This window comes from Vulpes vulpes, chromosome 1 (assembly GCF_048418805.1).
Source record: "Vulpes vulpes isolate BD-2025 chromosome 1, VulVul3, whole genome shotgun sequence".
Taxonomy (NCBI): domain Eukaryota; kingdom Metazoa; phylum Chordata; class Mammalia; order Carnivora; family Canidae; genus Vulpes; species Vulpes vulpes.
This window is the reverse complement of record NC_132780.1, coordinates 107,392,310-107,408,495: the sequence shown is the minus strand read 5'-3', so window position 1 is coordinate 107,408,495 and position 16,186 is coordinate 107,392,310.

Genomic DNA, 16,186 nt, shown 5'->3' with positions numbered 1-16,186 from the left:
TCATGAGGAAGGTTCATTTTTTAGCTTATTTTATCTGATAAATCATGTCTGGCTTTCAACAGAAAATTACAAAACATGCAAAAAAAAAAAAAAAAAAAGTAATCCCAGGATTTCCTGGAGAATGGGGAAAGTATTGGATAAGTGAGGCAAAGGAGAATTTTTAGGGCAGTGAAAAGATATATGATGTAAGGCCTTTCACAAAACCTACATAAATGTACAGCCCAAAGATTAAACCTTAATATATATACATTTTAAAAATAATTATGTAGGAGGTAATGGGATCCCTGGATGGAATGTGGAATGTGACAATACATTCTAACTGTGTTTATGAAACAACCTCACTGAAGGTCAGTGTGAAAAATAGTGCTGACAGTAAGTTTGGAAATGAACAGAATCTCTAAGATTAAATCAGAAGCAATTGTACATAAGTACTATACCATAGTTGATAAAATTATTTTTCAAAGGGGAAAGGTTTAGTAATTCTGATACTTTAAATATGTATACTGGGATTAAATAATCAAATAAATGGGTGCTGGATGGTGGGGACCAGGTTTCTTATCGTTGGAGTGAGAGTTTATTTTTTATTTATTTCTAGTTTTTATTTTTTAATGATTTTATTTATTTATTTAAGAAAGAATAAGAGAGAGAGAGTCTATGAGCAGGGAGGAGAGGCAGAAGGAGAGAGGGAAGCAGACTTCATGATGAATGGGGAGCCCAACAGGGGGCTCTATCCTAGGACCCTGGGATCATGACCTGAGTCAAAAGCAGATGATTAATGACTTAACAGACTGAGTCACCCAGATGCCCTTGGAGTGAGAGTTTATACACAAGAAAGGGAGGAAGCTAGAATGATGCATTTATAATGCGTTAAAGTTGGAATCATCAATAGTCCCTCATGTATGTATAGCTTACCATAAATATAGATGGTTACACATAGAAATTTTAGAGATACATGCACACACACACTAGTTAGTATATACACATATAATTCCTTATTCTGTCATTTGAGAGGAGCTAAAAGCAATGATACCCCCTCCCCCCAGTAACAATAAACACAGCTAGTATTCTAATCTTGGTTAATAACTTGATTTTTTTAACTTAAATTTTAGTTAACACCCGGTGCAATTTTGTTTCAGGAATAGAATTCAGTGATTCATCACTTTTAAGTACAACACCTAGTGCTCATCACAAGTGCCCTCCTTAATACCTATCACCCATCTAGCCTATTCTCCACCCACCTCCCTCATCAATCCTGTTTGCTCTCAATTGTTAAGAGTCTCTTATGTTTTTTTTCCCCTCTCTTTCTTTTTTCATCCCCCTTTCCCCTATGTTCATCTACTTTGTTTCTTATATTCCATATGCATGAAATCATATGATACTTGTCTTCCTCTGACTTATTTCACTAGACTCTGGCTCCATCCACAACATTGCAAATGGAAAGCTTTTTTTTTCTTTTCTTTTCTTTCTTTTTTTTCATGGCTGAGTAATATTCTTTGATTTTCATGTAAAGAAACTAGAGCTTCTTGGAGAAATGGCTGATTCTAGGACTGGGATAGAAATACTCAATATGAGTATGGAGTACCTTTCGGTGCCAGAAAGTAAGGAAGTTCTAAACAAAACAAAACAAAACAAAACACAACCCTCTGATGTTGATATATCAAAGAGATGCAGTAAGTAAATAGTGGCTGTCTGTAGGAGTTACCAATGCCCAAATCTGAAATTTTTAACAACAAAATAGATATTGTAATACTGGTTTAAAAGGCAAAGTACAAACTAAATACCTATAGGTCCATACTGATATAAATAAATGGTTGAATAAATGAGCAAATGGGTGAAAATAGACAAGCCCATGGAAAACAATTCCAAATAACTTATGTTGATACTTTACCTTCAAGGGGATGGAGTATAACCCCTCACTTCTTAATTATAGGCTATGCATGGTAATTTTCTTCCAAAGGATAAAGTATAGAGCAAGGGGGGGGGGAGAGTAACTTTATAGTGGAGAAATCTGATAAACACTCCTACAGACATGTGATCAAGGTCAACATCAACAGTGAGGTTACTTCAATAGCTTAAACCCATGAATATAATGTAATGAAAATAGCACTTTCCCTCTCTGCTCTTCTTCCCCACAACACATAATCCAAGTCTAATCATGAGAAAACTAGGAAACAAATTCCAATTAAAGGATAGTTACAAAATACCTAAACATTACTTCTCAAAATCATCAAGGTCATCAAAACCAAGAGAATTCTGAGAAGTTATTACAGCCAAGAGTAGCCTAAGGAGACAAGACAACTAAATCTAATGTCATATTCTAAATAGATCCTAAAACGGAAAAAGGAAATTAGATAAAAACTAAGGATACTTTAATAAAGTGTGAACTTTGCTTATGATGGATGTATCAATATCAGTTTATTAATTGTAACAAATGTACCATACTAAGGTGAGATATTAATAATAGGGAGATTAAGCATATTACTATCTTGACATCTTTTTTTGGTAAATCTAAAACTGTTCTAACATAAAATGTTTCTTGAAAAAATGTAAATCTGAGGAATTTGTATTATTTCATTATAAAATTAAATCATTTATTATAGTTGTCGTTGGAATAATAAAATGGCCTAAGTATACAAAAACGCTTCCTTTGTATAGAATTCACTTTTAAGCTCATTTGACTTTAATTTCCTATCCTAGTGCAATAAGGCTCTGGGGACAGAGAATATTTTGTTGATTATCTTTTTATTTGCAATCAGTCTTCCAGGTATGGCTCTGTAACAGCAGCCATAGCATACAATTATTTCTTTAAATGTTCTGTTTATCATCAGCAGGCCTAATAGAGCAAGGTAAGACACGTAAGATTTCATTCTTCCACCAAACAGAGACATCAGAACAAAACCTAGATCATTAAGAAACCAAGGAATATAATTTACGAGAGTTGTTGCTCTTTCCTGTAGATATTTTATTTTTTCTGAATGTTCATTAAACTTCAAGATCAGCCTAATTATACTGATTGTATCAATGAACTAGCCACTAAATAAAAGACAATTAGATTTCTGACACTGAATTGAACTGTCTTTATCATGATGAACAAAATGTATTTGGGTAATAAAAGAAAGTCTTTTAATTAAAGTCTTGTAAAGTGTTGTGATGAAGAATGAGTGGCAGCAAAGGTAAAGGAAAGCAGCTATTCTTTTTCCTTTTAACGAATTATTAAAATCATTAAAAATCAAGTGTGGGGACGCCTGGATGGCTCAGTGGTTGAGCATCCGCCTTCAGCTCAGGATGTGATCCCGGAGTTCGGGATCAAGTCCTGCGTGGGGCTCCTGCATGGAACCTGCTTCTCCACCTTCTTCCTATGCCTCTGCCTCTCTCTGTGTCTCTCATGAATAAATAAATAAAACCTTTAAAAAAATTAAAATCAAGTGTGAACATTAAGGTGGAAGTCAGGGATAAGAAAGTCAAATGATAAAGATTTGTAGAGTTGGTAGTAGATTTTATATGAACAGTATATTAAAAATAGCTTTTATTTATTTTTTCTAGAATAATTGTTTCAAGTCACAAAGTGGTTTGAACATAGAGATGTTATGCATAGTTGAATCCAAATGAATCCAAAATTGCTGATTGTTTTTATTGGCAGTAAAATAATTATGGATATCAAAAAAAACTCACTTTGGATTAAATTCACATTATTGGCTTGCTTTCTGGACTGGAGTAAATGATTGAATATTTTAATACTACATCTATGCTAGAGATTAAAAAATTATATTCTCCCTTATTTTTTACCTTATTGGTGCTTGAGGGACTTTTTACTGAAAGATATATTACTATTAATTGCATTATTATTTTTTCTAATGCAATGCATCTTAGAGTAAACTTATGAAACAGGCAATAAATAATGATTAAACAGTTGTTAATTATTCAAACACTTGGGTTATCTTCCCCTTAAAATTTTTCTTTTTACTGTATCTATACATGTTACATGGACTCAAATAATTGATGTTAATGAAGTGTATCTTTAGGAATGGAACTGGTCTGTCTTCATTAAGAATCTTAAATAAGAAACTGCTTGAAAGGCACTCAAGAATCAGGGAAAGTCCTGTTTCTTTTCAATCCAGAAAAATCTTTATTAGACTTTCTGAATAGATATTAAAAGTTTTGCAGAACACTGAATGGGATGAATAATTGCCAAGCCTTTTCAAAATTTATTACATAAAATTTAGTTTTTCATATTCTGTTAGAATGCATATGTCATTATGGGTTGCACTTTTCTTTTTAGAGGAAACAATCCACTTATTGATGAATTAGCCTGATATCAGAAATGTGATGACTCAGTGTGTAGGTTGATGGAAAATCATGAAGATATCTTATTAACAGTAGTGCAATGTTAGATTGACCTTAAAGCCACATAATTTCATAACTTCAGATTACTAATGGCCTAATAAAAACCATTTACAAGCTATGACTCATCCCAGCTGCAGCTTATTGAATTAACATACCTTTGCATTTGACTTTAGTCTGTTACATAAGTATAAAATCTCTTACATTCCTAACTGATTCTCTGCTTATGCTTCTTTTTAAATATCTCCATGTTTCCTCCTTTAGTTCTCATTAATATTATCAAAGAAGCATAATACTGCTAGTGAGACAGCACCTTCCTTAGACTCTGACAAAAGGGGTCCATTGTCTGGGATCCTGCATTATTGAGGGTCCTGCTTGGGCTTTTCCCTGGATGTCCCGATGATGTGAAGGGAACAAACACACTGAGAGTCTGTTTTCTCCATTCCAGATTATGTTTTGGAAGATTGCGAAAAAGAGAGATATTTATTAATTAAATGTATAGTTTTGTTTTATTATTTCATTTTTTCTTACTCATTAAACATCAAAAAATAATAGGTTAAAGCCATGTTAGAGCTGTGCCTTTTAGGCTATCAGCCAGTTCTCAAAAAGAAGACCTATACATGTTAAAAAATAAAATTATATTCTCAGATATTCCTGCAGTTATTCAGATAGTGAATCATAAATATGCTTATTATGCTTTTCAGTTTCTTAAATGAACAAAAATAATGTGATAGCTTTTCATTGTTTATTTTCCAATTACTGGACTAATCCAAGTACAGTACACCAAGTGTACAAATAAGCAAACAACTAGAAATTTTTTTCCATCTATGGTATCTTAGTCTTTTCAAGTTTATTTTTTTCCAGACTCATACAGATAAATGCTTAGTGCTTCATATGTGCCATCATTTTCTTCATGTAGGCACTAAGTACCTGGAAGAGCTTTTGTGATTCCATAGAAGCCAATGAGAGAAGAGATTCAATCAATTAGGAGTATCTTAATCCCTTGTTCTTTCTGATGCAAAATTGCTGATCGGTTTTGGTCTTTTAATTTATATCCGCCAAGTCCTATCTAATATTTTGAGATGATGTGATGCCCACGGTTGATATTTGGGCCAATAGAGATATACCTCTGGATTCAAAGACTGTTCACATTAAGGCCTTTTTAACGTTAGCATACTCCATGATCCCTTCCTGTAACATTTAGGGATTTCTTTATTACTTATTGCTACTACTTGAAGGTAAGGGGATATTAGAAAACCTGCTTTAGTTTACTTCTTCTACCAATGGTGCAGAATAGTTCCCATTCCATAGTAAATGGTGCTAAATGGTGGTAAATCTGTCAGTGATGAGCAACACTAACTCAGTTGTCTTCCCCATACAAACATGGATATTTTATTAATAGCAACCTTCTTAAATCCCTAAGTTTAGGCCCACAATCCCAAATCATCTGCTTGCCCTACATTTATTTCTGTCCTCCTTTCAGTACTTCAGAAGTGGTGAATGGAGCAGTTTTCTTGTTCCAATGTGAAAAGGACTTCTGTCTTATATTCTATTCCTTCATGAAGTGGCCTTCACACTTTTTCTGTAAAGCCATAATTAAAAAACAAAAGGTTTCTGTTTAGGAAAGAAGCATCACAAGGTACCTCATTGCCTTGCCTGTAAAAATAAACAGATTGAGAGGATCCCTGGGTGGCTCAGCGGTTTAGCACCTGCCTTGGGCCCAGGGTATGATCCTGGAGACCCAGGATCGAGTCCCGCATCAGGCTCCCTGTGTGGAGCCTGCTTCTCCCTCTGCCTATGTCTCTGCCTCTCTTTCTGTGTGTCTCTCATGAATAAATAAATAATCTTTAAAAAAATAAGGAAAATAAACAGATTGTGTCACTCTCCAAGGCTATAATATGTATTTTATCATAATTGTTTAAATGTTAATACCAACATCTGAATCATCCGGGGATCTGCTTTTGTTGATTTTTTTCTTTTAATTATGTATGGAGTTTCCAGTTTTTCCATACTTCTCACTTTTTCCCTATTATTTTCTGGACAATGGGTATAAAGTAACAGCATAGGGATTTTGGAAATACAACATTTTCTGTTTGTATCCATGATGTTACAAGCTCTCTCCTTTTTCTAGCAGCTAGAATAAGAAGCTAAACAGTCAGATGCTACCAATTTAGGTGCTGTTTTTGTTGTTTTGTTTTTGTTTTTGGTGCTGTTTTAATTAGATTTTTTTCTTTTACACTTTGTTAGAAAAATCTCTTTCTACTCACTTTCAACTACAGTTGCTGAAGGGCTGATCTCTGTATTCTTGTGAAAATTTGATCGGGTATGTTATTGGAGTGATATTTTAGAGAGCTTTATGTCAGGGTTTATGAATCTAGTTTCTTTGCAAATCATAAAGACTTCATAAATTCTTTCAGATTTCCAACTACTTTCACTGCTAATCTTTCAGCAAAATTCAGACAGGAGGAAAAATTTTAGGTTGAGTTATTTAATTTTACATTTTAACCTCTTTTGGATTCTAATCTCTCTTGCTATTTCAAATTGTCCTTAAAATTCTGCTTGAGGTTTTTTTTTTTCCTTAGCCAGCTGTGGCACTCTGCTCACCTATAGGAGACTTGGTCCTCTCGGGAATATTGTTTCTCAGGCTTCCTTGCATACACTACTCTACAATAGCCTCCTATGAAAGTCTATTATCTTTTAAATGTTTCATCTTGTTTTTTTTGTTTGCTGTTTGTTTTGTTTTTCTCTTGTTATCATGAGACCACAGGCCTATCATCATTCTATGTCCTAATGAGTACTGGTAGCACATAAGTTTATTTTAAAGAATGAAAAATATAACAATTATTTTAGGCATGTCTATTTTTTTTTTTTAATGTATTCATGACAGACAGAGAGAGAGAGAGAAGCAGAGACACAAGAAGAGGGAGAGAGAGAGAAGTAGGCTCCATGAAGGGAGCCTGACGTGGGACTGGATCGGGGATCTCCAGGTCACGCCCCGGGCAGAAGGCAGTGCCAAACGGCTGGGCCACTGGGGCTGCCCTAAGCATTATGTCTTTAATTCTAAACCCGAATTTCACAAAATCACTAGAAGTCTGTGTGTGTATGTGTGTGTGTTTATTCAAGTTACAGCTAAATGTAAATTTAAACATAAAATATTTTTAAACTAAGTTAATGTAGGTGATTGTATCATAATTGAAAGCTAAATAAGTGATGGAGGATTTGGTTTAAATTCCCAATTTGATTTACTCCAACCCATGAAAAATTTAGAATCATTACCCAAAGACATAAAATATAATTGGGCAGACTAAATGCACTTGCCTCAGCAAAAATAATGACTTCAATGTTTCTTACAAAATGAATATGTAAAAAAAATAGATATATAGAAAAGTAGGAAGTGAGATACAAATGAGTGTTTTCAAATAATCAATGACAATACTGACACAATTTCTCATAGAAATCAATAGAAGAAGGAAAAAAAAGAAAACAATAGAGGATTATGATTGGATATAATATTAAAACTTTGGGGGCTGTGTTTGGCAGGGAAAGAAGGGGCTTCTAGTCTAGAATTTTAGCTAAATTAGTCTCAAAGAGAAAGACGAAATAAAAAAATGTTATTAAAAGAACAAGCTGAGAAAATGTGTCACTAGTATTTCTGATGATAAAGCAAGTATAAGAGGGTATTCAAGTGTTGAAAAAATATACATGAAACTAGATAGAAGATCAGATAACTTGGATAAGATAAAGGATAAGGATTTATAAAAGGAAATATTTGGATAAATCAAATGAATAGTAAGAGCTTAAAACAATATAATAATATCGAGTGGAATTTAAAAAATTTAAGGTATATGAGAGAAAGGTGATATAAATTCTGAAAAAGATAAATGGAGCTAATGTAATCCAAAACCTTAGACATTTCCATACTGAAATTAGATATTTTTATTAGATTTTGATAAGATAACAATGTATGATATGATCTGGAAACTACTGATATAGTGGTAGAAGAATGAGTGCATGGGTAATATAAGGAAAATTGAATAATTTTATAAAAATAAATATAAATAAATCAATTAAGTGATGAAAGAAATCATAATAGGCAGAATAAAGAGAAAAGAAGTACCAAAATGGTTTATTTAAACTCCCAATATCAGAAAGCACATTTGTATACATGAAATTGATGTTCAAAAATAATTATCAGACATAGAGAAAAATATATACATACTACAAATAAGAGAAACATAAAAAATGAAGAGCATTTAAAAGTAAAAGTAGAGAAAATCAAATGCTATGTGAATACCCATCAAAAGAAATTGATGGAGCTATTAGTTAGGCACAGTTGAATTTAAGGGAAAAGATAAAGTGAAATTTCATGATGATAAAATGCTTAATTAATGAAGAAAATATAGCAGATTTTAATTTGTAGTCACATAATACAATGTTACAACAAAGTAAAATTTAACCAAACAAAAAAGATAAATATAAAAAACTATAATTATAGTGGGAAATTTTAGCATACATTTTCCAATAGCTGATAGGGCAATCAGACAAAAAATGAAATAAGTCAATCGGAGAAGGACAAGCAGTGTATGTTCTCATTCATTTGGGGAATATAAATAATAGTGAAAGGGAATATAAAGGAAGGGAGAAGAAATGTTGGGAAATATCAGGAAGGGAGACAGAACATAAAGACTCCTAACTCGGGGAAACGAACTAGGGGTGGTGGAAGGGGGGAGGAGGGCGGGTGTTGGAGGGGAATGGGTGACGGGCACTGAGGTGGACACTTGACGGGATGAGCACTGGGTGTTTTTCTGTATGTTGGTAAATTGAACACCAATAAAAATTAATTAAAAAAAAATGAGTGAGAATATAGAAAATCTGATGAATAATCTTGATATAATGTTTTATCTATAGAGACTAACAATTGCAGAAAATAATGTCTTTTTGAAGTATACATGCAATGTTAATAAAATTTCACCATATGCTATGCCACTAAGCAAATGTTGACATGCTTAAAGGGTTTAAATCATTCATAATCATTCTGATTATAAAATAATGGAAGTAAGCTAGAAAGTCATAACAAAATATAACCATCATATGTTTAGAAATGTAAAGCTTTTTTCTAAATAATCTGTAGCTCAAAGAAATTAATCATAAATGTAATTATAAAACATTTTATACTAAATTATAATGAATATATGATATATCCAAATTACAAAGGAGAGAAACTAAGTCATTTCTTTGAACTGACAGGCAAAAAATGGTAACTCTAAGAATGGAGATTTTTTTTTTCTTTTAGAACTAAACATAAGGGAATAATATATCAGATCCATGAATCAAAAGACAATATTGGAAAGCTGTCAGTTCCCTTTAAATTGACCTCTTGAATTAAGATATTCCTAAACAAATTTATGCATAACTTGTACTAAAATTGGTCAACAAATCTAGGTTATTAGAAATTTGAAAGCCCAAAATAGCATGACTCTTGAAGAAAAGGAGAAAGGTTAAAGGGGTTATTACTCTGAATATCAAGGTTTATTATTAAAGCTATGAGAGTGCAGTGTTCTTACAAGGGTAAAATAAAAAGTAGACAAACAGGACAAGTCTAGAACACTTAATATGAATGCTTCCTCCATGCAGAGATGGCACAGCAGCAGTGGAGAATATACTTTTTTTTTTAAAGATTTATTTATTTATTTTAGAGAGTCCCTGGGGCAGGGAGAGGGGGAGAAAAGCAGACTCCATGCTGTGCATGGAGCCCCACGTGGAGCTTGGTTCCATGAGCCTGAGATCCTGGCCTGGGCTGAAACTGAGAGTTGGACGTTTAATTGACTGAGCTGCCCTGGTGAATAAACTATTTTATAATTGTTGTTTTATCAATTGAGTTTCCATATGGAAAATTACTTGTAGTAGTCTCAAACTGGACACAACCCAGTTGTTTAACAGGAGTCAACTGTCGGGCAGCCTGGGTGGCTCAGCGGTTTAGCACTGCCTTCAGCCCAGGGTGCGATCCTGGGGACCTGGGATCAAGTCCTACATCGGACTCCCTACATGGAGCCTGCTTCTCCTCCCTCTGCCTGTGTCTCTGCCTCTCTCTCTCTCTCTCTCTCATGAATTAATAAATAAAATCTTAAAAAAAAAAAAGAGTCAACCTTATACATGAATTGCTGCATTAAAAATTAATGCTAGATTAGAATAAAATAATTAATATCCATTAAATTACATGTTCTCAGCAACATAATGTTGGATGAAAGAAGTCATCACAGAAGAATATACACTAAACTATTCTACTTATAAAAGGCCCTAATTGGCAAAACCAATAGCCAATGTTACAAGATACTGGTTAACTTTGGTAAATACAGAGGAGATAAAGACTGGAAGATGATGGGGGAGGCAGTAAGGCTTCTAGTTTGCTAGCATTATTCTATTTCTTAAACTGGATTATTTCTTAAACTGTTTATTTTCTAAAAAAAATCTGTGGGATTACACATTTTTAAACTGGATTATTTGGGGGCGGGGTATTGAGTTTGATAAATTCTTTACAGAGTCTCTCATTCCAAAGGTTCCCTTTATTCTTGTTGACACTGCATCTGTCATTCACTGTGCAGAAGCTTTTTTTCTTGAAGTCCCAATAGTGCATTTTTTGCTTTGGTTTCCTTTGCCTCCAGAGACATGTCTAAGAAGTTGTTATAGCCAAGGTCAAAAAGGTTGCTCCTTGTGTTCTCCTCCAGGATTTTGATGGTTTCTTATATCACATTTAGGTCTTTCACCTATTTTGAATTTATTTTTCTGTATGTTGTACAAAAGTGGTTGAGTTTCATTCATTTGCATGTTGTTGTCCAGTTTTCCCAACACCATTTGTTGAAAAGATTGTGTTTTTACCATTGGATATTCTTTCCTGCTTTGTTGAAGATTAGTTGATCCTATGGTTGTGGGTCCATTTCTGGGTTTTCTCTTCTATTCTATGGATTTATGTGTCTCTTTGTGTGCCAGTAACATATTGTCTTGATAAGAACGCCTTGGTAATATAGTTTGAAGTCCAGAATCATGATGCCTACAACTTTACTTTTCTTTTTCAAGATTGCTTTGGCTATTCATGGTCTTTTGTGATTGCATACAAATTTTAGGATGGTTTGTTCTAGCTCTGGGACAAGAATAAGCTTTCAGTAAAGAATTGAATTAGTATTTATATCCTTGGAAATTAACATTTGCTGTTTTATATCTAACAAGTCAAATTTTCTAGGTTTCTATATTACACAAATATGAGGCACTAGAATTAAATCCTTAGATGTTTTAAAATAAGGTATGGGTATATTTATATGAAAAAATGAATTAACCACACACGAATCAAAATATACTTTTAGATATATCTCAAAACAGCGGCTATCATTCTACCCACTTTTTGCTGGAAAAATAGAATGTACTTAAGAAGTATTTATTATAAATTTAGAACTAAATGAAGTTGAAAGCCATCTCAGGCTGTTTTAACCTAGTGATCTTGACCAAGTTACTTGAATTGTCTCCTTAGTATCTGGATTGGAAAAATCATATACTCTCTATCTCTAAGTACATTTTTAATGATTAAATGAAATAACTTATGGAAAGAAACTAGCACTTAGTAGGCTTAATACTAACAAACATAAAAAATAATATAATAACGCCAATACTCCAAGCTTAATTTGCTAAACAATCCCTAATGACTTCTCTTTTAAATTTTGAAAATTCATCTCATTAATTTTGTATGGTAGTGAAGAATGAATTTTGTGGTTGTTTTTCAGAAAATTTCAAGTTAGACTCATAAGAAATTCATATCAAGTGATTTTGGTAAAATATTTCTTTATATATATATATGTATATATATATATATATATATTTTAAGATTTTATTTATTCATGAGAGTCACAGAGAGAGGCAGAGACACAGGCAGAGGGAGAAGCAGGCTCCATGCAGGGAGCCTGATGTGGGACTCGATCCTGGGACTCCAGGATCATGCCCTGGGCATAAGGCAGGCACTGAACCACTGAGCCACCCAGGGATCCCCTAAAATATTTCTTTTAATGAAATTTTTGCCAGCTTGTACTTCGGGTACAACTATTTCAGGGGCACATAGTTATGAGCAAATCATATGTTAAACAAATGACTATACATTCCCACCTTCCATCTCAGCAGCTTCCAATTGGAAAAACATGGAGTCTAAATTATTTCTATGGCATTCCTATTGAACATATATTCTGAAGTTTTATATTGCTAATTTTACCTTAAAGAAAGCTCTGCAATCTTGAGACATTGACTTAATCTTCCTGACATTTAGTGAATTCATCTTTAGAGTACAATAAAAATAATTATTTAATATAATTATTGAGATGATTAAATTATGTAAGATTTGGCTGATTATAAATAGTGAAGCTTGGAGATAAATTTTTTTTGACATTTTGAGAGCTTTTCCTAAAATTTTCATTTGTCCACCTAAGTTTTTCCTGTTCTTCACCTCTAATTTATCAGCAAGTATTTTTAATTTGGCTAACAAACACATTGCAAATATGCCTGTTTATCTTTCTATCAACTGATACCATCCTAAACAACCATTGTTTCTCACCTATAAGTAAGACATTTTTATATTTTGCCACTTTTAATTCATTTTTCACGACACACAGATTCATTATCATAAATTCAAATAAAATGAGATTACCTCCTTGTTCAAACAAAAGTGTTTCCTATTATTCCTGGTATAAAATCTAAACTACTTAATTTAATTAAAAAACACCTAAAGGAAAAAAAAAAAAACGTTTTTTAAGTAAGTCAAGCTTATTCTCACCTCTAGGATTTTATGCTAACCATGGACTGAAATAATTTTTCTTCTGATTATCTGAATAAGCTGTTGGCAAAATTCAGTTCTCAGCTTGAATATCGTATCCTTTAAGAGAATTTCTTTCAGGACTTATTTATTATTTTATTTTATTTTATTTTATTTTATTTTATTTTATTTATTATTTATTTATTTATTTATTTATTTATTTATTTATTTATTTTAAAGGTTTTATTTATTTATTCATAAGAGACACAGATAGGGAGAGAGGCAGAGACACAGGCAGAAGGAGAAGCAGGCTCCATGCAGGGAGCCACGTGGGACTGGATCCCAGACTCTAGGTTCACACCCTGAGCCAAGGGCAGACACTCAACGACTGAGGCACCCAGGCTTCCCTCATGATGTGTTTACAATAATTCTTCCTCAGATAATATTTTTGTGATTTGCTCTCTTTATATAATTATTATCATGAGAAATTATCTTTTTATTTAATATTTTTCTTATTTATGTTTCTTAAATACAAGTTTTATGAAAGCAGGGACTTTGTTTGTCACATTGAGTGCTTTGTTTTTACATAGAGATTAGCACTGAGACAATGATTATTGAATAAACACCCAGTGTAATCACTGGCCAACAAGGCAGAGAGTGTATAAACCAGATGGAATCCATGATCAGAGGGGATTGCATGCCTGATTTGGCATGATTCTCAATTTTAAGATAGAACACTTTAGCAATTTACTCTTAAATTAGTAGTTGTAAACATTCAAATACAGATATAGAAACAAGTTAGTTAAATATTTTTTTAGAGTGAGAGCTTAAAAACACAAATATTAATATATCCATAACATTAAGGCCTTACACATGCTAGAAATATGAAATAAATATATTTGGCATTATTAACAATTGATCAATTTCAGAAACAAAAGTGGTGGTTTTTTTGTAAAAACAGTAAAATATAACACAAATTATATGGTATAATTAATATAAAATACAATTTATTAGAAGCAATTCAATTTGGACTAGAGTTATCACTTAAAAAATTCATGGAGAAATAAGTGACAATCACGGTCACTGGTTAAGAATATTTAGATAACTAAATGTTTAAGATACAGTTAAAATTTTTCCAAAGGAATTTGAGAAATAAAAACATGGCTTTTTATTTTTTAACATGGATTTTTAATTAATTAGGAGACTTTTATATAATTTTCTTCCTTTTAGAAAAAACATTTTTTTAAAGTGTAGCCAGTTAAAGCAAAACATAAAACTTATTTTTTAAATAAGTAATCAATTATTAAACTAGGCCACTGGCATCATTGTCATTCCAAGCTACACAGGAAACAATTAAAAGTTGCCAGCTGCACAAGGCTTCAACTGGCACCACCAAACCATTTTGAGTGAGACGACTTTTCAGCAAACATAAAGTATAATGCCAAAAGTATTTCCACAAGTTAAAGAATATTGGCTTGGACTTGGAATCTGAAATGCTCAATAGGACAGCATTTCACAGTGTGAGTGTTATAGCACCAGAACATTTCACTGCAACCATATTCTGGTTCTGTCATTAAGCATCATAAACTTAACCACGTTGACATTGAATGACCATTGGACTCCTAAGTGAGCTGTCATGTGAAATAGATTAACTTTTAGTTGACTCTGAGAATTGACTTCATTTTTTTCATCAAATACATGTAGAAAATGTGTTTATATAATTAAAAACGACTGTATTCAAAGCTGGCATAGCTCTACTCTTCTTACTCAACTTTTTTTCATTGCTGTTTGAAAGAAAGCTATTATACAGAATGCCTAGCACAGAATAGATTTACAATAAATAATAGCTTTATTATCACTAATATTAGTAATAATATCAATGCTATCAATATGTGTTAATGATACTCTATGAACTAACTTCTTAGCATCGAATCTGTTTAACAATGTCTCTGTCAGAATCCACTCAGAAAAGTAGAATTTATGCTAAGTAACTAATATAGAGGGTATTAAATACAGAGAACTAGTTATAAAGGTGTTAGAAGGGTAGAATTAATGAAAAGGAGACACTCAAGTAAATAGAGATTAATAATTTCAGGAACCAAAAAAATAATAATAATTTCAGGAAACTTCTCCCATACCAGAGGGCTGGAAAAAACAAGGGAGATCTTGTTTCCAGAGCTCAGGTGGACTTGTTCCCTTGACCCTGCTAGATACTGCCAATGCCAGACCCTCCTAAGTCAGTTGAAGCTTGCAGCTACTCACTGATTTATCCTTCAGTGCTGCTGAAAGCCTCTGAAGCCTGTGGCTCCCACAATTGTTGGTAGTTACCTCTTGCTACTGCTGGAACACCAAAGTCCAGTCAACCACCACTCACCCCTGTGTGCTGGTCATTCCTTCTAAAATAATGCCAGTGATCTCAAGGGCATTATTCTGAGTAGAAAAACAAATCCCAAAAGGTCACATACTGTATGATCCCATCTAGATAGCATTCTTGAAATGACAAAATGATAGATACAGAAAACATAGTGGTATTTGCCAGGGGTCAGAGATGCTGGAGGGGCATGGCAGCAATGGGAATGATTATTAAAGGATAAAACATGGGAGATCTTTTATGGTGTTGAAAGAGTTTTGTATCTTGATCAAAGTGGTGGTTATACAAATCTATGCATGTGATAAAATGAAATAGAATTGTATGTACATTATATAAATGTCAATGCATGGTTTTGATAGTTGTACTATAATAACTTAAGTTTTGGCAATTTGGGGAAATTGTGTAGAATATACTGGGCCTCTCTGCATTCTTTCTTTGCAAATTACTATGAAAACATAATTATTTCAAAATCAAAGTAATAAAATAAATGCATAAATAAACTAAACCTGCTAGTTCCTCTTACTAGCCAATACTAACTGGATTCCAGCAGGAATAAGGGGCTAGGAAATTTAATGTTTAGGGGTTCAGATTCCTTTAATATAAATCAGAACAATGAATGATAGGAAGGAAATTAAGTACATGTAGATGAATAGAAAATGGCATAGTTCCAAGCATTTCTAATAAGT